The 21,945-nt window shown below is 36.5% G+C and overlaps 1 long non-coding RNA gene across 1 annotated transcript; it reads left to right on the top strand.

The window, feature by feature from the left end:
* The first annotated feature begins 1,557 nt into the window (after nt 1-1,557).
* On the top strand, nt 1,558-4,455 carry LOC141653307 (uncharacterized). The gene is made up of 2 exons (XR_012547378.1): nt 1,558-1,802; nt 3,502-4,455. It is a non-coding gene; the product is annotated as an uncharacterized LOC141653307 (long non-coding RNA).
* The last annotated feature ends 17,490 nt before the right edge of the window (nt 4,456-21,945 follow it).

Below are 21,945 nucleotides of genomic sequence, written 5' to 3'. Positions count from 1 at the left end.
GTCTAGATTAGGACTTATGGACTCAACCAAAAAAGGTGGACTTACATGATCCCTTCTCTCTCTCTCTATATATATACTAGTATTGGTGCCCGGCTTCGCCCGGGCTACCTCTACTTACCATTAAATTTTCTTTTCATTAAATAAAATTACTTAAAGTTGCATAACCCATAAATTTATCATTAATATATTTTTGTATGACATATCCTAAAATTACGATTAAATAAATTTTGAGACAAATTCACTACTCCCGCTATTAATATTTTTCTCTTATTAATGGAACAATAGTAATAACATTTCACTACTTGCCCGTAATCATTGTTACTTTCACTACTCCCGCCGTAATTATTGTTACTGTCACTACTGCCGCATTAATATTGATAATTTCACTACTCCTGACTTTCACTATTGCCGCATTAATATTGATTATTTCACAATTCCCGTTGTTGTTTCTACCACTTTCACTAATCTCGCTGATAAAATTGTTAATTTTACTATTCAAATGAGTGATTACTATCATATAATTATGTCCAATGTTACTACAATTCTTTTCTTTACTGACGAAATTACTTTTACTACTTAGGCATGCAATTTTAAGAGAATTATATATTTATATAAATATATTACATATATGCATTCAATCAAATCGAAAGAATTATGCAATAATATATTTTTGTATGTTAAATAATTAACATTTCTATACATATAATAAACTATAAAATTTAATAAAATTGCATAGATTTTAAATTTAATATATAATTTTATGATGATAATAATTAATACCATAAGTGTACATGCTTATACTAATTAATTATTTTATTTTAAAGAAATTGACCATCTTCTGATTTTTTATAAATATTTAGGAAAGTTACCAAGCATCTTTTTTTTCCCTTGAAATTGACCATCTTAATTAATTATTTTATTTTAAGGAATATGACCATGATTTAGTCTATTACAAATGTTTAGGAAAATTACCAAACTTCTATATAATTTAGTTTTAACCCAAACTATATAATATTTGCATTGAGATCCCTTAATCGGGTCCATCACACGGTGCTAGTGATTTAAAACTATATAGTATAATTAATTTGTATAACTTTCTTTAATTACATTGAAGTCCTTTGGTTTCTGGAATTAATATATAGTATTGATTGATATACTCCCTCCTATTCTACATAAACTTCCCTCTTTCCTTTTTCATATATTCACAATACCTTCCCTATTTCCTTATTTAGTAAAGTTTTATACTTACTTTAATCATCTTACCTCACAATAATACTTATTTTAATCAACTTACCCCACAATAATACTTATTTTAATCACCTCACCCACAATAATACCCCACAATACCTTTACTCTCTCCAATTACCAAACCTCACTACAATACTTGACCTTATTTTAATCCCTCTCCTTAATTCTAGTGCCCCCCATGAATAGGGAGGTTTATCTAGAATAGGAAGGAGTATATAGAAATTGGATCAAGGTAGTCCACCCTTCTTAAATGAGTCTTCGTCCAAATCTGAGCCATTGGATCTTTTTTTTTTTTGAAACCTCCATTGGATCTTTTTTAATCAACGGTTGATCATAAGCCGTCTTTAGTAAGGGTAAATTCGTATTTATGATAATCATACAAACTGCTTTACCTTTCCGTTTTCCTCATTAATCAAGTTTTCTTTCCCTCACATCAAATTTATGTTTCACGTTCTTCTGTTCATTTCTTCATTAACATTCTCAAAAGTTAAATCTTCAATTTGATTATCAAATTGATTCTTAGTTGCCAGATCTTCTTCTAATTCATTTTTAAGGTAAGTTTGCTCAAAACTCTGTATTGCTCTGCGATTTTTCGTTTTAATAGCCTAATGATGGAACCCTAGGTTGATTGTGTTTTAGAATCTGTGAATTATTTCGTTTGCGATTTTTCTTAGATCATAGTATATGTTTTGTTGTAGTTGATCTTTAACTAATCTGAGCTTTACTTTTTAGTTAATTTTCGATGATTCTGTTTCAATTCAAGCATCAATTTATTTTCTTATCGAGTGTTATATGATTTTCCTACGCAACGTTACATTCTGGTATTTTTCTTTCTTTTTTTGATATAATTGTAATTGTAATTTTAGTTTTATATTATCAATTTGTTGGATCTTATTTGTACTTGAATGTCGGAAATATAAATTAATTGTGATGTACAGTTTCTGTGAATGATGTGATTTGAACATAACTTTATTGCCGGTTAGAGTTTCTAAATAATTAATATGGCGATTCATCTGTCAACTTGATGATTTTATCCTTTTTAGTTTCATAATGTAAATCTGTCACAGTACAAAAACTTAGGTAATTTTGTAATAAACAAAAAAACAAAATGCAATTAGGTGAGAAATAATCTTAGTTTTTCTATTGATTCATGATTGAAACTTATACGATTATATAACTAGGTAGTGAATTTTACTTGTCGATTCAGTGCACAACAATTGTGCATTTGTGTTACTTCAAGAACAAACTCTTAAATTCAAACGTCATCTTTTGGTTCCATGAGAATTGCTCGACTCTTCCTCAGTTCATGTATTTGTTTTTCGGTCTATAAATCACCCTCACATGCTCTCCATCGCATTCCCTCATGTTTGATTGTATATGCCGACGAGGTTCTTATTTGTTGTTGTTTCATGTTACTTGTGTTGATCAGACTATTTGGAGACTTTTGATGTCATGAAAACAATAGTGATACATTAATTTGATAAGTTCGGTAATTTTGTACTGAAACCAGTGGTGTTCTTCATTAGTTTCAAGCAATTGTTAGGCTATAATTTTATAACAAGTTACTTCATTATTGTGCGGTAAGACAGTTCAAGGGTAGTTGTGTGTTAATTTGTGTTTAATGGATGTTAGTTGGCTTATAGGAGACTTAGGTTAACAAGTCGGACTGAGTATAAGTTATTTATATAGCAACAATTTTTATTCATATAGTGACACTATATGTATAAAAATTTGTTTTACTCAAGTTTGTTTATTAGCCAGGTCAATCTCAAACTATAGCATACTTAAGTTTGTTTTACTGAGTTTTAGTTCAAAATTTTAAAAGGCTATTAGCTCATAAGTTGGAAAATTGTTTGGAGGCTTGTGCTAGTTTATCCAGAAAGTACAAGGCCTTGTGTGTTATTGAATCACTTGTTTACGTGTATTTAATTTGTCCCCATGAAATGCTCATAAGTTGGTTGAATCTGAGTAGTTGAATAAATCACTTATTTTACGTTGTTGCAGGCTTCGAATCTCAATCTATCACTGATCACTAGTCTTTAGTTGCTAATGCAAGTCGTCGTTGTTTGTTGTTGCCTTTCGCTAGTGCGGGTTGTCGTAGTGAATGTTGCTGCTACTTGATGTTACTCTTAATTGCGCACATTTAGTCCCCTAATTGAACCCATTTTGCATACTAATATAGCATTTCATGACCATTTTATCCGTCAATTCCTTCCTATTTTGCTTTCCTATTGCATTGTATATGCCTTGTAGGAAAGAAGATAATGAGGCGGAATTCCCGTCTCTCGCGCATATTCAGAAGCTTGTTGATGATCCTGGATGGACTAGTATGAAGAGGAGGCAAGAATGATGACCAAGGATGTAGGAATAAAGAGTATATAGAAGGATCATAGGCTTAAAAGCAACGATGACGAGAAGGAATCCATTACAAGAAAAAATTGGTTAGAACCAAACCAAGAGTTGCTTGTTTGGCTCTAAAAATATGCTAGATGAAACAACGTCGAAAAATCAAGCGGTGTAGGCTTTTGAATCACTCCAATAGGAGTCCGGATGAGGAAATGACGTCCGTTTTACAATCCGAGCTCAAATAGACAAGCTGTCCCAGGATTCCCGCGTCCCGAACTTAATCCGGGCGTCCCAGTCTCAGGCCTGGCATCCTAGACTCAAGACGAGCATCCCAGACTCAGGCCGGGCGTCCCGGAGTCAGGACGAGCGGATTGTTAGGCAGTCAAGAATGGAGAAGAACCCTGTCCCGGATCCGAGCGTCCGAGCTCGGACGAGCGTCCTGCACCGGATCCGGCGTCCCGATGCCCAAATCCCGAGCGGATCCCCTCACAGGACAAGCCGTGCTTCAAGCCAATCCGCGCGGATTTCCTAGGGACTTGCGAAGCTCTATTCAACACTTAAGCATTGTTATTTACTAATCTACCCTTAGTTAACCTAATGATGTACCACTATATATACTCCATTGTATTACCTAACTAAGAACCAAGTTTTCTTAGATTAAATCAAGCTCTCTTAGATTAGATTAGGAGTAGATTAGAATAGATTATCCTTTAATCATTCCACAAAATTACTCATTAATCTTTCCTTAATTATTGTTCAAGTTTATTATTGGGTAATTCAAGTTTATTATTGAGTAATTGAAGATTATTGGGTTATTATTGGAGAATTGACAACTCTTTATCAATTAATCAAGTTTTCTTCTATTATTCTTTCCTTTCCAATTGTTCATCTTAAGTTTAGTATAATTCCTTTACTCTTTACTCTTTATTGCTTATTTCTTCACTCTTTTATCATGTTTATACTTGTTGTGATGATTGACACCATTGATGACATGTTTTCCATGATAATAAGTGAGTAGTTACTTAACTAGGATTAGTGGGGGATTAGGAGAGTTAATCATGGAATAGATTTATGCTTAATGAGTTCATATGAATGCTTGCTTATTGTTCTTCAACTTATGCACATGTCATGTTTGATGAAATGCTAGACTATGAAACCTTGTTTTTTTTACCCATCTCTTATCTATTCAACAAGGCTTATAAGATATAAACCAACTCAAGCCTTGTTAGACCTTGCATATTGTTGAGTAGGGAAAATCCAAGTCGACTTGTAGATGTTGTAAAGTCTTAACCGACTCGGCTCCGAGACGTAAGTTTCCCTAAGAATTGGTTCATCTTGCATGTAGTTTAATAGGAAGAATTAAGTCAACTTGTAGGTGTTGTAAAGTCACAAATGACATGACATGAACTAACTTAAATCCAACAATAATAAATTGCTTGCATCTATATAACTCATTTATGCTATCTTACCATGATTCCCTTATGATCCCATGATATCCTAGTATCCTTTATTACTTGTTTACATCTTTGTTTTCTTTATTGCTTGTTTTATTCCATTGCTTTCTTTAGTTTATAATCATCAACCCATTTTAATCGTGACAACCCTAAGTGCAACTAAAATTGGATTGAACAATTCGAGTACCCCCGTCCCGTGGATCGACCCCGACTTTCTTGCTATGCTAGTAGTTGGGTATAAATGTGTTTGAGGGCGTACAACGACATGCTCATCAAAATGGCGCCGTTGCCGGGGACAGTGTTGTGTATTTGAATCGTTCTTTTGTCTAGTTTTAGTTGTGCTTCTTCTTGAGGAATCTTGGTTCCTTGGGAATTTTATTTCTTGTACTTGTTCCATTTCATATGTTTATCATGTCTACATTCACTTTTTGACAATATGAAAATGAGTCATTTGATAAATATGTTGCAAGATTTGAAGATTACATGACTCATGCTTGGCATCATGGTTTTACTCTTTCAAATTATGAGGCATGTTGTGTTGTTTATAATGGCATGAACCTTGAAACCCGCAACTTCGCATTTCTCTTGAGTGGTGGTAGGATTTGTGAGATGAGTTGTGAGGAATTTTGGGAATTTGTTGAGTTCATGACCATCCATTTTCTTAAGCAAATTGTACATGACATCTTTGAAAGTGCCAAGGAAGGTATGGAAGCGATAAAAACCACATTTCAAAAATTCATTGAGGAAAACTATGATGAAAATGAGATTTGTGAGAATGAGACAACTTCTTATAACCTTGAGCCAACCTACTATGCCCACAAATTTGCCCTTCCTTGGGAAGATGGTGTGATAGATGAAGAGAGTGATGATGAGAAGGAGTACATTCTTGATTGTGAAACCAATGCTTGGATGCCGTCACCTTACTCTTCTTGTGTAACAATGAACCCAACTTCCAGGAAATTTGATGTTAATGGGCATGTTGAGAGTGAGATGAATGTGAGCTTGAGTGAAAACTCACCCTTTGAGGATGACATATTAGAGGGAGACAATTGTGTTGAACTTGGTGAGCCTTGTTATGACAACCCTTTTGATAATGAACCTTGTTGGGATGAAGAATATGAGGACATTTGGGAACCCCAAGTAGACACCCTTGAAATCACCTTAGATGATAATGAGAGTACTTGCATTGAATGTGGTGATTTTGACTATTTGGAGGACAAGTTGAGTGAATTGCCAACCAACTACCCATTTCATGTTCCTACCATTCATCACACTCTTATGATTTTTGTCATAGTATTCTTGACATGCTTGTTCGGTCTATTACTTGGGCATTATTTCATTGCATAATCTTGTGTTGCTATCCATGCCTATTCATGTCCTACTCCGAATAATTTGACCGACTTCTACGTGCTTTGAGTGCTAGTGATAATTTTCAATGAAATGATTGATAACCTTTGGTTTGATGGAGTTCCTCAATAAGCATTAACTTGTATATATGCATTTAGTATAGATTTTCATTCATCTAATAAATTGCATGAGAGATGAAAGGGAGGGATCTCATATTTTAATTGAACTTTTTGAAGGAAATTGATGAAAGTGAAAAGGTAGCAAGTGTAAAGAAATGAAGAAAATGGAGATTTGGGCTTGTGCACATCTTTCTTCTCATTAAAAAGGTGTTGGGTCAAAATTTGCTTGAAATCCGTGGGGCTCGACCTCAACTCGTGCGAATTGAGACCTAAGGAAAGAAAGAAAAGTCCCCCGCATGACAATCCGAGCGGATTCCTGTGAAACCGGGCGTCCCGAGCCTCAACTCGAGCGGGTCAGACTTGACTCGAGCGGATTAATACTAAAATCTCACCTTTTCTCATTTGGCTCATGACATGGCTATGTATGCATCCTATCTACCATCTTCATCTCCTACAATGATTGTAAGAACCCTTTCTTTCCCTATCTCTCATGTGTAGTTGCATTTGTATATTTACCTCATGGTTAAACCCTTTCTTCCTACATTAGCAATAGTGTTTAAAATCGGTTTGGGGAGGTTAAACCATGAAGGAACATACATCATAGTTGATCATATAGTATAGCTTGCATTGTAATATATCTCACATGTCTCATATAGTTAGTTGCATTCATGTATAGCCAATAATGACCAAACCTATTCCTTTCTACACTAGAAATAGTGCTTAAATCGGTTTGGGGAGGTTTGATCATAAGCGACCATAGTTTAATAGAGAACATGCATCATCTAGTGTAGTGTAGATTGCATTCATTTGTTATATATGTCATATAGAATTGCATTTATTACATTTGTACTCCAATTCCCAAAAAACATTAAAAATCCAAAAACATGTATTGCTTTTTCATTCCTACTCCTACATGTACATTGAGGACAATGTCTAAAATAAAGTGGGGGATGAGAATTTATATTCCAAAATACATAAAAATTGAAAAATTTCGAAAAACTCAAAAATATGTTATTCAATTTCATAAAAACAAAACCCATAAAAATTTGAAAATTTTCAAAAACCAAAAACATGTTATTTCCTTTATAGTGTAGAATTGTATATATTGTATATATTTGTTTGTTTGTCACTCTTATCACATTGGGCCGACTACGCCACATTCGAGGCATGAAGGAAATAGAAGACCGCATGGTATGATATTTCCGAATCTCCTTCCTCCTTTTCATATGTTAATGGCAATGTGACTATCTTTTGATTGATGCGGTATGAACCAATATGTTGTTGAGAGTTTCCATCTAGATTATATGGCATAATAGTTGATAGAAGCATATGCATTAGGATTGTATATATGTTAGTTACATCATGGCATGTAGTTCAAGACACTCTATGATGTGTCATACTAGTATCTTTTGACCCATGGACTAAGGCCTAGTCAAGAGTATCTTGTGGTGTGATAACTCCTTGGCTACCGTTTATTCCAAGGTGACCTTTGAAACCATGCAACCATTCTTACACTTCTATCATTATATTTTGCCAACAAAAAGGGAATGGGCACAAAAAATCTCCAAATTGAGTTCAAGTACCAAAATCAAAATCAAAAAAGTTTGCAAAATGCATCAAATGAAATGAGGAGCAAAAATAGACTCCTATGCTTCAATAAAAGTACCCTTGCTACCAAATGGGGTTACTTTGAAAAATGTTCAAAAATGCAAAGATTGAAAAATTTGCCAAGTATCAAAATGCCAAACATCAAAAGTGGCAAAAGAAATGTTCTCAAAAAGTCAAATATCACAAGAAATTGGGGGGAAAAACAAATCAAAAAGCAAACTACAAATGTGAAACTCAAAACATATTGATCCCTTTATCCATTGATTCCACTTTTTTTTGCATGGTACAGAGGGGACGACCCTTCTTCTTGTCTAGGCAAGAAGGGAAATTACGCGATCCTACAGTGTTTCTAACACCATAGGGAGTCTGCTGTTGACGAATGCATTTAGCAATTGTGGACAAAGGTACCCTAGTTTGACACAACTTGGAGGTGATTTGTTGGTATCCTGTTAGACTTAGTAGCTTAGAGAAATGATATCTACAATGGAGTGTGTACCCTTAGATTGCTTCCCCTTTAGATGATTTCCGCCACTTAGATGAGGAAAGTGAATATTCTTTTGTAAGATGCATCCATTACTTGTTTTGTGTGCTTAATGCTTGGATGTATCGCCATTTTGGCAAGCCCCACCTTGCCTTGCAAGAAGGCACCTTACCTCATAGATGTCTTGTTGTCAGTTGAAGAAGCGGAGTGAGACCCGCTAATTGTCTCACATCGGTTATATTATTACTAGGATAGTTTAAATAAAGGTCTAGTTCTAGTCATCTCTTTACTCGGGACGAGTAAAGGTTCGGTTTGGGGATGTTTGATGTGACTCTTAATTGCGTATATTTAGTCCCCTAATTGAACCCATTTTTCATACTAATATATTATTTCTTGACCATTTTATCCGTCAATCCCTTCCTATTTTGCTTTCCTATTGCATTGTATATGTCTTGTAGGAAAGAAGATAATGAGGCAGAATTCCAGTCTCTCGCGCATATTCGGAAGCTTTTTGACGATCTTAGATGGACTAGTATGAAGAGGAGGCAAGAATCAAGGATGTAGGAATAAAGAGTATATAAAAGGATCATAGGCTTAAAAGCAAGGATGACCAGAAGGAATCCATTACAAGAATAAATTGCTCGGAACCAAACCAAGAGTTGCGTGTTTGGCTCTGAAAATATGCTAGATGAAACGGCGTCGAAAAATCAAGCGGTCTAGGCTTTTGAATCACTCCAATATGAGTCCGGATGAGGAAATAACGTCCGTTTTACAATCCGAGCTCAAATAGATAAGTTGTACCAGGATCCGCGCGTCCCGAACTCAATCCGGGCGTCCCTGACTCAGGCCGGGCGTCTCAGACTCAAGACGAGCGTCCAAGACTCGGGCCGAGCGTCCCGGACTCAGGACGAGCGGATTGTTAGGCAGTCAAGAATGGAGAAGAACCCTGTCCCAAGATCCGAGCGTCCCGAGCTCAGGACGAGCGTCCCAGACCAGGATCCGGGCGTCCCGATGCCCAATCCGAGCGGATCCCCTCACAGGACAAGCCGTGCTTCAAGCCAATCCGCACGGATTTCCTTTGGAGTTGCTACATGATCCGCGCATTTCCCTCGGGACTTGCAAAGCTCTATTCAACACTTAAGCATTGTTATTTACTAATCTACCCTTGCTTAACCTAATGATGTACCACTATATATACTCCATTGTATTACCTAGCTAAGAACCAAGTTTTCTTAGATTAAATCAAGCTCTCTTAGATTAGATTAGGAGTAGATTAGAATAGATTATCCTTTAATCATTCCACAAAATTACACATTAATCTTTCCTTAATTATTGTTCAAGTTTATTATTGGGTAATTCAAGTTTATTATTGAGTAATTGAAGATTATTGGGTTATTATTGGAGAATTGACAACTCTTCATCAATTAATCAAGTTTTCTTCTATTATTCTTTCCTTTCTAATTGTTCATCTTAAGTTTGGTATAATTCCTTTACTCTTTACTCTTTACTCTTTATTGCTTATTTCTTCACTCTTTTATCATGTTTATACTTGTTGTGATGATTGACACCATTGATAATATGTTTTCCATGATAATAAGTGATTAGTTACTTAACTAGGATTAGTGGGGGATTAGGGGAGTTAATCATGGGATAGATTTATGCTTAATGAGTTCATATGAATGCTTGCTTATTGTTCTTCAACTTATGAACATGTCATGTTTGATGAAATGCTAGACTATGAAACCTTGCATTTTTTACCCATCTCTTATCTATTCAACAAGGCTTGTAAGATATAGACCAACTCAAGCTTTGTTAGACCTTGCATATTGTTGAGTAGGGAAAACCCAAGTCGACTTGTAGGTGCTGTAAAGTCTTAACCGACTCGGCTCCGAGACATAAGTTTCCCTAGGAATTGGTTCATCATGCATGTAGTTTAATAGGAAGAATTAAGTCAACTTGTAGGTGTTGTAAAGTCACAAATGACTCGGCTCCGGGACCCAAATCTTCTTATGAACTATATGACATGAACTAACTTAAATCCAACAATAATAAATTTCTTGCATCTATATAACTCATTTATGCTAACTTACCATGATTCCCTTATGATCCCATGATATCCTAGTATCATTTATTACTTGTTTACATTTTTATTTGCTTTATTGTATGTTTTATTCCATTGCTTTCTTTAGTTTAGAATCATCAACCCATTTCAATTGTGACGACCCTAAGTGCAACTACAATTGGATTGAACAATTCGAGTACCCCCGTCCCGTGGATCGACCCCGACTTGCTTGTTATGCTAGTAGTTGGGTATAAATGTGTTTGAGGGCGTACAACGACACGCTCATCACTACTTATCTAGCCTATCTAAACTGCTACTTATATAACCTGCTGCTAATTGTGTGTGAGGTTTTGATTACCTTTGCAGGTCGACGATGACAATTGTTGGTTGATGTTTTTAATTTCAACTTGATAATGACAATTTATTAGGTAGGGGATGATGATAAATACTCTATTTTGGTACTTTGTCGTCTATTACCTCAAAAGGTAGAGCATTGAATTATTATGCAAGATGTGGGTTCAAGCCCCACATAGACGAAACGAATGAAGTGTATTGTCTAAACATTGAATGGGCAAAACTCAATTAACTAGGTATAATTTCAAGTTCAAATCGTGTATGATTGAACCATACACATGTAGTCATAGTCTCTACTATGAAGTAAGACGTAACACTTTCTCTTTCATAATATATTTCACAATAAACAGTAACACTAGTTATATAGAAAAATAGCATTAATTAATTTATATTGTAACATTATTTATTTTATGTCATAACACTTGTTACTTAATAAAGTAACATTGTTTATTTGAGGTCCTAACACTAGCTTTTCTATACATAATCACGAGTTAATTTATAACGTAATACGCGTTATTATATGTAGTAACACAAGTTATATTATAAAGTAACGCTACATACAATAAAAATATTAGGCTATGCGGGAGTCGATCCCACATCCTTGTACAAGATTGCACATTGCTCTACCATTGAGCCAATAGCCTTGAAAATATGATTTACAATAACAACGAACTTGTGTTACAAGAATAAAAATGCATGTGTTACAATAAAAGATAGTATGTGTTATAATATCGGTAAATTTGTGTTACAATAACTTTTAAGAAATTCATATTCACATTATTCGTTAATGTAATTGATACTTCAAAACACCATGTCACATAAAAGCTTCCCTTTGACATCCAACACAAGAGATACAAGTTTGAGTCTATATTACTAGCCGGCCAACCAAAAATTCAGGACGATAATTTTGAGATGTGTTACAATAACCACATATATTTGTTACAATAATAAGTAATAACTATTATCTGTTATAGAGACACTAATATGTATTACACTAACTAATCATATGTGACAATACTCTAGACAGTATAACAGCTAAGACAATGAGAATACTCATGTGGATTATGGGGAAAGTATAAATGTGTTACAATAACTATAAATATATGTTATAAGAACACATAATCCGTGTTGGAACAACCTATGATAAGTTACAATGGAACGTAATACGTACTTTGAGTAATTAATATAATTTATTATTATTGCAATTGAAAGATTGTTAATTTGTTATAGTAACACAGATCACTATACATGTAATTTGTTAATTTGTTACTGTAACACTCAATGGAACGTTATAGATATAATATATTGTTGTAACACAGATTACTACTATATGTAACACATACTACTTATTTTGTAACACCAAAAAATAACAATAAACTACCTTTGAATTTATCTGAGATAAAGATGATGGTAAATACTTCCTCCGTCTCTATTATTTGTTTAATTTTTACTACCTTTGTCCCAATCATTTATTTGCCTTTTTAATAGTTTGTGAAGGGTATTTTAATCAAAGGCAAACAAGTGATTGAGACGGATGGATTATATCCTTTACGAGGGTATTTTAATCAAATATAAATAAATGATTGGGACGAATGGAGTATTACAATCATCACAAATATGTGTTACATAAAACAAATATTGTGTTACATTAGCAAAAACATGTGTGTTACAATAAACTTCAATATCTGTTACATAACGACAAATACCCCATGATTGAAGAAAGGTAATTAAAATGGTACCAGAATCTAAACATGGAGGAATTGTTGAATGATATGGATCAAAATTGCATGAAACCAAAATTAAATTTGGGGAGAAGAGCAATATCAATGAATTACACAGGGATCTTAAATAAGATTTTCCTATTTTATCCCTTTTAAGATTTTTGATTTGTTATTACTTGGTTAAACTGCCAATATTAACCTCAAAAATTACGAAACATCATCTACAAGCTTTTCAATCGAATTTAACTAACAGTAAGAACATGAAGAAACAGGGAGAAATATTATACCTTGATGTTGTCGTTGTGGCTAGATAAATTCAGATGCCTGTTCAATTGAGGTTTATTTTATTAGAATTTGCAATTTTCTTTGTAATTTACTCAGTATTTTAGGGTTTATTTAGCGAAATAGAGAGAAACATGGCTGAAGATAGAGATTGTAAGTTCATAAATGTGAGAGTGAATCAACAGCATACAACCTTCAGCGTTTTTTTCCTTTTTCCTTTTTCCAATTTTGGATCAATCGTGGGCATTGATTTCGCCAGATCCTACGGTCTTTATTAGGACGCATGACTCATCTAAGAGAGTGGACTCACCAGATCATCCCTGCTTGATAAAACTCTTACTCTGCTTGATAATATTGCTGATAATCAAACATCGGTGAATTCAAGTATAAATTTGTGAAATAATGCTATTATAATAAATGTTGTTATTAGGTTGATGAGTTTTTAGTTAATATTACTGATATTGAAACTTTTGCTCATTATATTTGATACCGTCGTAGAGTATCAAAGATAAATTTATAATCCAAACTACTACTATAGCTAGTGGCAGTCAGGGTCGAACCACAGAGAGGCGATGCAATTAATAGGTTTCTAATTTTAGCCTAAAGTAACAGTTTCGGGGGGATTTGATTTGAATGATCTATAACTAAAGGTGAATAAAATTAGAAGTAAACTAAATCAAATAAATGAGCAAATAAAAGGAATGGATGAAATCAAATATTAAAAAGGGATGCTAAGATGATCGGTTCACTGTAGTTTCGACGGCAGTATCCTAGGTAAGTCTGAGATAATCACGTAAGATGGAAAAATAAGAAGTCCTCTCGGTCCATTCTTAACAGGTAGCATCTTTCGATCTAGCTACGGGTCCCTAATATCACTAGTACTCGACTCTGCCGAAAGTGATTCTTAAAAGCCTAAATTAACTTATCTCTCGATCTTATTAATTTAGTCGTCTTAATTAAGTAGTCTATTTACCTCCCCTATCTTTCGATCTAGTCGGGTCGGTCAATTCCTAAGCATTCAACTAGTCGCGTGCACTCGATTCGTCAAATATAGCAATTAAATTAATTAAAACGGAGCTGATCTCACGTGAGCCGGTCGATCGACCAGGTAAGGCAGTCGATCGACCGTGGCGCGACTCAGGTCTACGAATTTCTACGCCGCCTACACTACAGGTCCCCTACATCCTAGCACGTAGGATTTAGCTACTCATACTAGAATTAACAATAATAACGAAACTAAAGATGAAAACAACAGGATTCATAACTAAATTGAATAAGAAAACTGCGTAAAACAAGGAATTAAGGCTTAAGAATTCTAACTAATCGCCTAATCTAATAATGAATAAAAGCAAACCGAAATCAAGAAACGAATTTACCGAATGAAAGCAGGAAGAAGAATCTGAAAGCACGAACGAAAGTAAAGCAAATAAAACCAATTGTATTGAATGAATATGAGGTCTAATGCTAAACTTGATATTGAACCCTAATTATTTCCCTAAAATTCGATGATAATGACTTGATGCCTCTTCTGAAAACATCAGGTTACGTTATATAGATAGTTTTACGTAACTTATTCCTAAAACCTAATTACATATGGGCTTCGGAATTCTAATTTAAACTTGCGCGTCAGCTCGTGAGGTGGTCGATCGACCACTGGGACCGGTCGATCGACCAAGACGCGCTGTACAAGAGCTTCTGACAATCGTGCTCTGGTCGATTGACCAAAGACATCAGTCGATCGACTGCTCCTCTTTCCTGCAGACTTGCTCAAAGATTCGACAAATTATCGACCGCGTAGGTCACCCATAGACCACCGTAGCCGGTAGTCCGCTTCTAAAATTCTCGCAATTATATCTTTCAGGCCTTGAAATGCGCACCAAGTTCGCTTCCCGAGTCGTTACTCCATGTAAAATGCAATGCTAAGTACTTAGGGACGGATTCGGCTCGATTTCCGCTGGATTCTTCACATTTCAGAAATATTACACAAAAACACGAAAGTAGACGGAAATAGGGAAAATAGTAGCATAAACTACATATTTGAGCTCTGAAATGCGTGTAAAATAAGGCGTAAAGCATCATATAAATGACACGCATCAAACTTCCCCAAACCAAACCCTTGCTTGTCCCCAAGCAAGAACTAGACTCGATCCTAAAACCTAATTGGAACGATTTCAATCTCAGAGCGAAATGCAACCTGCAAAGCCTAAACCAGTTTAATGCAACAACTAAGAATCAATTAGCAATATGAATCATGCAAACGAGTTATGTAGTCGTTAAAAACTGCTGAACCGTCAACTATAGAGACTTATCATATTGGACTCTCACGGGTCGCTCAAATCACTCAATAAATACATGTGAATATATGTAAAAGATAGAAAGAAGTAATTTTGTAATGACACTCACCTAACTACGACCTATAAGAACATGCATGCAGTCTAATATGAAAATGATCTCTACAACCGTACATATGCATTCCAACCAAACAAATGACCATGACACATGCCGAGGTAAATATGGATATGTGAGGCTATGGGTAATAAGAGGCTAAAATGAATTTGGAAAAGCAGAGTTAAAGCCAAGCTAGTAACTTACTAAACTCCAAATTATAACAACATCCAACTTCTTGCTCAAGATTAATCAATAGAGCGGTGCTAACAATGAGCACAAATCTCACAATCTCCATACAAACTTAATTCCCCAAATGATATTAATCGCAACATGGGAATATAAAATCCCCAATTAATGATAAATCCAATCATGTAATTTTTCTTTTTCTTTTTCGCTATCGCAAGAAGCAAAATCGATCGACCAAGTGGGACGGTCGACCGACTGATCTCTTTTTTCCGAATCATTTTTTTTCTTTCTCTTTCCCTTCAATCATTTCACCAACATTCTCATAAAGAGCAATATAGCCAAAATGCAGTAAACACATTCCCACAATTACCAATACTAGCTCAGCAAGGGTAGGCTAAATATGGAATGTAGCTTATGGGACAAAAAGGGCAAATTTGGCTTTGTGAGGTTTATGGGTAAAATGAATTAAGGAAACCTCTTCCACATGTGTCAACAAACCACGAACCGAATGCATACAGGTATTAAGCAGATTAAGTTCATATTTATGCAAATTGATGTAACATGCCTTACAAGGAGTAACTACTCACAATCTTAGATAAACTGGTCATGAATATCACCAGTTATAGGCTCTAAAACTCAGAATATAAGTAGTTGCCAAAAATCTAAGTCAAGTCTAAGGTTCAGCGAATAAGTTAACGAAAACTCGTAGATATGCATATATGATTCTACTAATAACATGTCAATTAAGCACGGCTTAGGCATAAACAGATGAAAATGCAATGTCATCATTAAAATACTACGGTTTCGACTCAACCTATATGCTAAAATAAACATGCAATTTTTTTGAATTTTTGAATTTTTAAATTTTTTTTTGAATTTTCTGTATATATAAGAGAAATGAAATAACAAATGCAAACTGAAGTGCAATAAACGTGAAATAGAAATGCAATAAAACATGTGAATGCAATGCGCAAAACCCTTCCCCAAACCAAATCACACAATGTCCCCATTGTGCAAAATCATGTAATGAAATAAAAGGGAAACGGGAATTTGCGATAAATTAACTAAACAAGACATGAAGTTTAAGCTCGGAAACTCACAAGACTTTAAGTGCAACAGGAACCTCCCCAAACCAGCGTGAGCTAGGAGGTTTCAGTAGCCAGCAGTGCTACCATAGGTACCTGAAAAGAAACAAAAGTACCGCGCGTAATTCTGAGAAAACAATTTACGAAACGCAAAATTATGTGCAAAATAAGAAAACAGAAGAAAACAGAAATGAATCGGAGAATAATATGGAGAAAAGACTCCCTCAATTCCGCAAATCGACCAAACACAAAAGGGGGAATGGTCGTGAATGACATGAAAGAACGAGAAGCGGTCGATCGACCATATCGGCCACGATCGACGACAAGGTGACAGAACAAAAGCCCCTAATGTCGCGGCTCAGTCGATCGACCATATCGACCAGTCGATCGACTGAGATACCTGCTGTAAGTTTATGATTTCTTCGAATTAGCTCAATAAGTTGAGCAAATATGGTCTATGAACCTGCAAATACACATAATAACGCGCCCAAAATTGCGCAAAACCCAAAGTAACAGTCTAAAGTCTTTAAATCCTAAGCAAACTTATTAAAGCGAAGTCTCGCGCACACCAAAGCAATAAAAAGTCTAACAAAAGCAATAAAATGTTTTTTTAAAAAGTCTTAATCGACTAATAGTTGATCAAGAATGGCCAGGAATGGCCCACTTGCTCGGCTTCCCTCGGCTACAAGAGGTAGCCTCTACAAGTGCTCATCTCCTCAAATGGGGCTCCTAACGACTCCAATATCCGCAGAACTCAACGGATTAGCATCTCTAACATCTTCCCAATCAATGACCTCTGCCTGCTCGTCAAAATCCAAATCGGACTCCGTCACCTTGACTCCTCATCTGTGCCATAGCTAAGACATCCTAGACCGCCTCTTTGAACGATTGGCTCCTTCACAGATTGAGCAACATGCGGCTCTTTCTTCCCCAAACCATTTCCTGCAACAGTCAAAACAGAAGGATCTTCCTCCAATTTGCTCCCAATCTGGGGCGGAGGTGTTATAGCAGAAATAGGCATAGGAGCAAGCATATCAGGCAACACAACATATGATTTAGCTACATTACAAGTTACTGGGTACATGGCATCCTTCTTCTTATAGGTTTGGGCAAAAACAATGGACTGTTTTCCCATCTTAAAGGTCAATGTCCCTGAGCCAACATCTATAACTGCACCAGCAGTGTGCAGAAATGGTCTACCCAAAATGATAGGAATGCGAGCATCCTCGGGCATATCTAACACAACGAAGTCAATTGGGAAAAAGAACTTTCCTATTTGCACAGGAATGTCCTCTAAGACTCCTATAGGCCGGACCGCAAACGATCACCATCCAGACGGTCATATTAGTAATAGCAAATCTAGTCAAACCCAACTTCTTAGCTAGACTCAATGGCATGACACTAATGCTAGCTCCTAGATCACATAATGCCTTCTCAATTGAGAAGGTACCAATATTACAAGGGACAGAAAAGCTATCAGGGTCAGCTAACTTATGAGGTACAGTATGAGTCAAATAGGAACATGACTCCTCAGTTAGTGCGACAGATTGCACAGTACCAAGTGACTTCTTTTTAGACAACAGTTGCTTCATAAATTTCATGTAAGCAGACACTTGATTAACTAATTCTAGGAAAGGAACTTGCACATTTAAACTACGAATAACATTTTCAAACTTGTTAAACGATACCTGTTCCTTTGTCGGCACCAATCTCTCCGGATAAGGGGCCGTAAGAAGTAACTTAGCCCTCTCCTCTAGGTCTCTCATACCGGCATCAGTGGACTTAGGCTGAAAATCCACTACCTTGTCCTTGTTGTAGCTCGAACCTTCTTCAGACCGTCTCAGGAATGAACCATTAACCGTCATAGGGTCATACTTTGGAACCGGAATCGACCCATCAAAGATTTGGATCTTGCCTCAATAATTTCGGGGTCGTCGTTCCCGAAATAAGTGGTCCTCAAATTATCCGGCATTGGAGGACGAAAAGGTTCACGATCAAGAAGATCTTGATCGATCGACCATGTAGGTCGGTCGATCGACCGCTTCCTCGTGACCGAAGCTTCATCATTGCGCGAGATGGTCGATCGACCAGGTGTGGCAGTCGATCGACTGATATACCTGCTGATCGTCTTTTTCTTGTTACTGTTCATTCCAGCCTTTTTCTTACTTGGTTCCGCCTCATCATTTTCAGTAACATCTTCGACCATAGCGGGCCCATCAAGGGTAGACCCACTCCTCAAAGTAATCGCATTTAGAGTCTCTTTTTGATCCGGCTGCGACGGTAAATGCCCCGGAGCTCTAGTTGCACTTTTGTTTGCCAATTGGGCAATTTGACTCTCCAACATTTTTTTAGAAGTCTATCTAGCTAGAGACTCCTTTTGCAGCAAACCCGACAAATTCTGAACCATGTTTTTTAATTCAGAAATATCAGAACCTTGGAATTGCTGCTGCTGAGGCACATAGGGAGGCTTTTGATACTGCTGCTGCTTATGAGGGGGCACATAATTCTGCTGCTTTGCTGCGGGTGGACCCGGATTAAGGACATTTTGGTTAGTCCACCTCAAATTGGGGTGGACATTAGAGGATCGGGATAAGTACCGATCGCCTATAATGTTGAAAGGCAGCACATGTTTCATTCGAACTAGTACAAAACTCCGAAACATGTCCCTCTCCTCCACATCTTTTGCATTTAAAGGGACCATCTGAAACTGCATTAACTTTATATATACCTCCTTTTTGGGATCCCCCAAAATCTATCTTGTCGAATCTCTCAGTAAGGGCCTCTATTGCAGCTACAATAGGAGATTCAGCTGATCTTCTCTGATTTCCTCTAGAATTCCCATGCTCAGCTTTATGGGTGGCTAGGTCATCGATGATTTTCCACCCCTTTGTCTCACCGCTATTTTCTTGAAATCTCCCATTAGCTGCAGCATCTAGGATAGCTCTCTGATCATCATAAAGACCATTATAGAATTGGTTGCACAGAAACCATTTCTCAAACCCATGGTGCGGAATAGTTCACACCGCCTCTCTTGAAACGGACCCATGCCTCATGAAAATCTTCATCAGACCACTGTTTAAAGCTTGTGATCTGAGCTCTAATCGCATTGGTCTTCGATGCAGAGAAATATTTCTTATAAAATGTTAGGGCCAGCGAATTCCAATCGGTAATCCCGTTAGCAGCTCGATCCAGATCTCGGTACCATTCCCTAGCAGCATCACGAAGCGAGAATATGAACATCGTCTCTTTTACCTGGTCCTGAGTCACACCTGTTGGTGGGGGTATGGAACAACAGTAGTCAATGAATGTCTCCATATGTTTAGCTGCATCTTCATTTGCAGCTCCCCCAAATTGGTTTATCTCAACCAAGTTAATGTAAGACGGTTTCGGTTCGAATTTCCTTTCCGTCCCAGCTGGCAACGCGAACCCCTTATAGAGATTCTCGCTTTTGGCTCGGGTGATCCGGCTATACTTGCTTTTTCAGCCATATCAGGAGATGTAACGGTCTCAGCTGAAGAAGTAGAAATAGGAGACGAAGGTGGATCCTCCTCAAATAGCTCATTCTCGTAATAACTAGATAGAGTACTCGGCTCTTCCTCTGTCGGCAATACTCTAGATGATCGTCTCAACTCACGCAAAGTCCTTTCGATCTCAGGATCTAATGGTCTCAATTCACCACCCTGTGACCTGCGCATAAGAGGAAACTATAAGTTGAATATGAGAAGAGTTTAAGGAACAGATGTCCCTTAAACTAAGAGAAAGACTAAAATAAAAATAACTAAAAATTAAACAATTGCCTCCCCGGCAACGGCGCCAAAATTTGATACCGTCGTAGAGTATCAAAGATAAATTTATAATCCAAACTACTACTATAGCTAGTGGCAGCCAGGGTCGAACCACAGAGAGGCGATGCAATTAATAGTTGTCTAATTTTAGCCTAAAGTAACAGTTTCGGGGGGATTTGATTTGAATGATCTATAACTAAAGGGGAATAAAATTAGAAGTAAACTAAATCAAATAAATGAGCAAATAAAAGGAATGGATGAAATCAAATATTAAAAAGGAATGCTAAGATGATCGGTTCACTGTAGTTTCGACGGCAGTATCCTAGGTAAGTCTGAGATAATTACGTATGATGGAAAAATAAGAAGTCCTCTCGGTCCATTCTTAACAGGTAGCATCTTTCGATCTAGCTACGGGTCCCTAATATCACTAGTACTGACTCTCGCCTTGAAAAGTGATTCTTAAAAGCCTAAATTAACTTATCTCTCAATCTTATTAATTTAGTCGTCTTAATTAAGTAGTCTATTTCCCTCCCCTATCTTTCGATCTTGTCGGGTCGGTCAATTCCTAAGCATTCAACTAGTCGCGTGCACTCGATTCATCAAATATAGCAATTAACTTAATTAAAACGGAGCTGATCTCACGTGAGCCGGTCGATCGACCAGGTAAGGCAGTCGATCGACCGTGGCGCGACTCAGGTCTACGAATTTCTACGCCGCCTACACTACAGGTCCCCTACATCCTAGCACGTAGGATTTATCTACTCATACTAGAATTAACAATAATAACGAAACTAAAGATGAAAACAACAGGATTCATAACTAAATTGAATAAGAAAACTGCGTAAAACAAGGAATTAAGGCTTAAGGATTCTAACTAATCAGTTCTAATCTAATAATGAATAAAAGCAAACTGAAATCAAGAAACGTAATTTACCGAATGAAAGCAGGAAGAAGAATCCGAAAGCACGAACGAAAGTAAAGCAAATAAAACCAATTGTATTGAATGAATATGAGGTCTAATGCTAAACTTGATATTGAACCCTAATTATTTCCCTAAAATTCGATGATAATGACTTGATGCCTCTTCTGAAAACATCAGGTTACGTTATATAGATAGTTTTACGTAACTTATTCCTAAAACCTAATTACATATGGGCTTCAGAATTCTAATTTAATCTTGCGCGTCAGCTCGTGGGGTGGTCGATCGACCACTGGGACCGGTCGACCGACCAAGATGTGCTGTACAGGAGCTTCTGACAATCGTGCTCTGGTCGATCGACCAAAGACATCAGTCGATCGACTGCTCCTCTTTCCTGCAGACTTCTGTTCAGCATTCTGACAGTCTATCGACCACGTAGGTCAGTCTATAGACCACTGTAGCTGGTAGTCCGCTTCTAAAATTCTCGCAATTATATCTTTCAGGCCTTGAAATGCGCACCAAGTTCGCTTCCCGAGTCGTTACTCCATGTAAAATGCAAT

This window comes from Silene latifolia, chromosome 4 (assembly GCF_048544455.1).
Source record: "Silene latifolia isolate original U9 population chromosome 4, ASM4854445v1, whole genome shotgun sequence".
Lineage (NCBI taxonomy): Eukaryota > Viridiplantae > Streptophyta > Magnoliopsida > Caryophyllales > Caryophyllaceae > Silene > Silene latifolia.
This window is presented reverse-complemented; position numbering and strand designations above follow the sequence as displayed.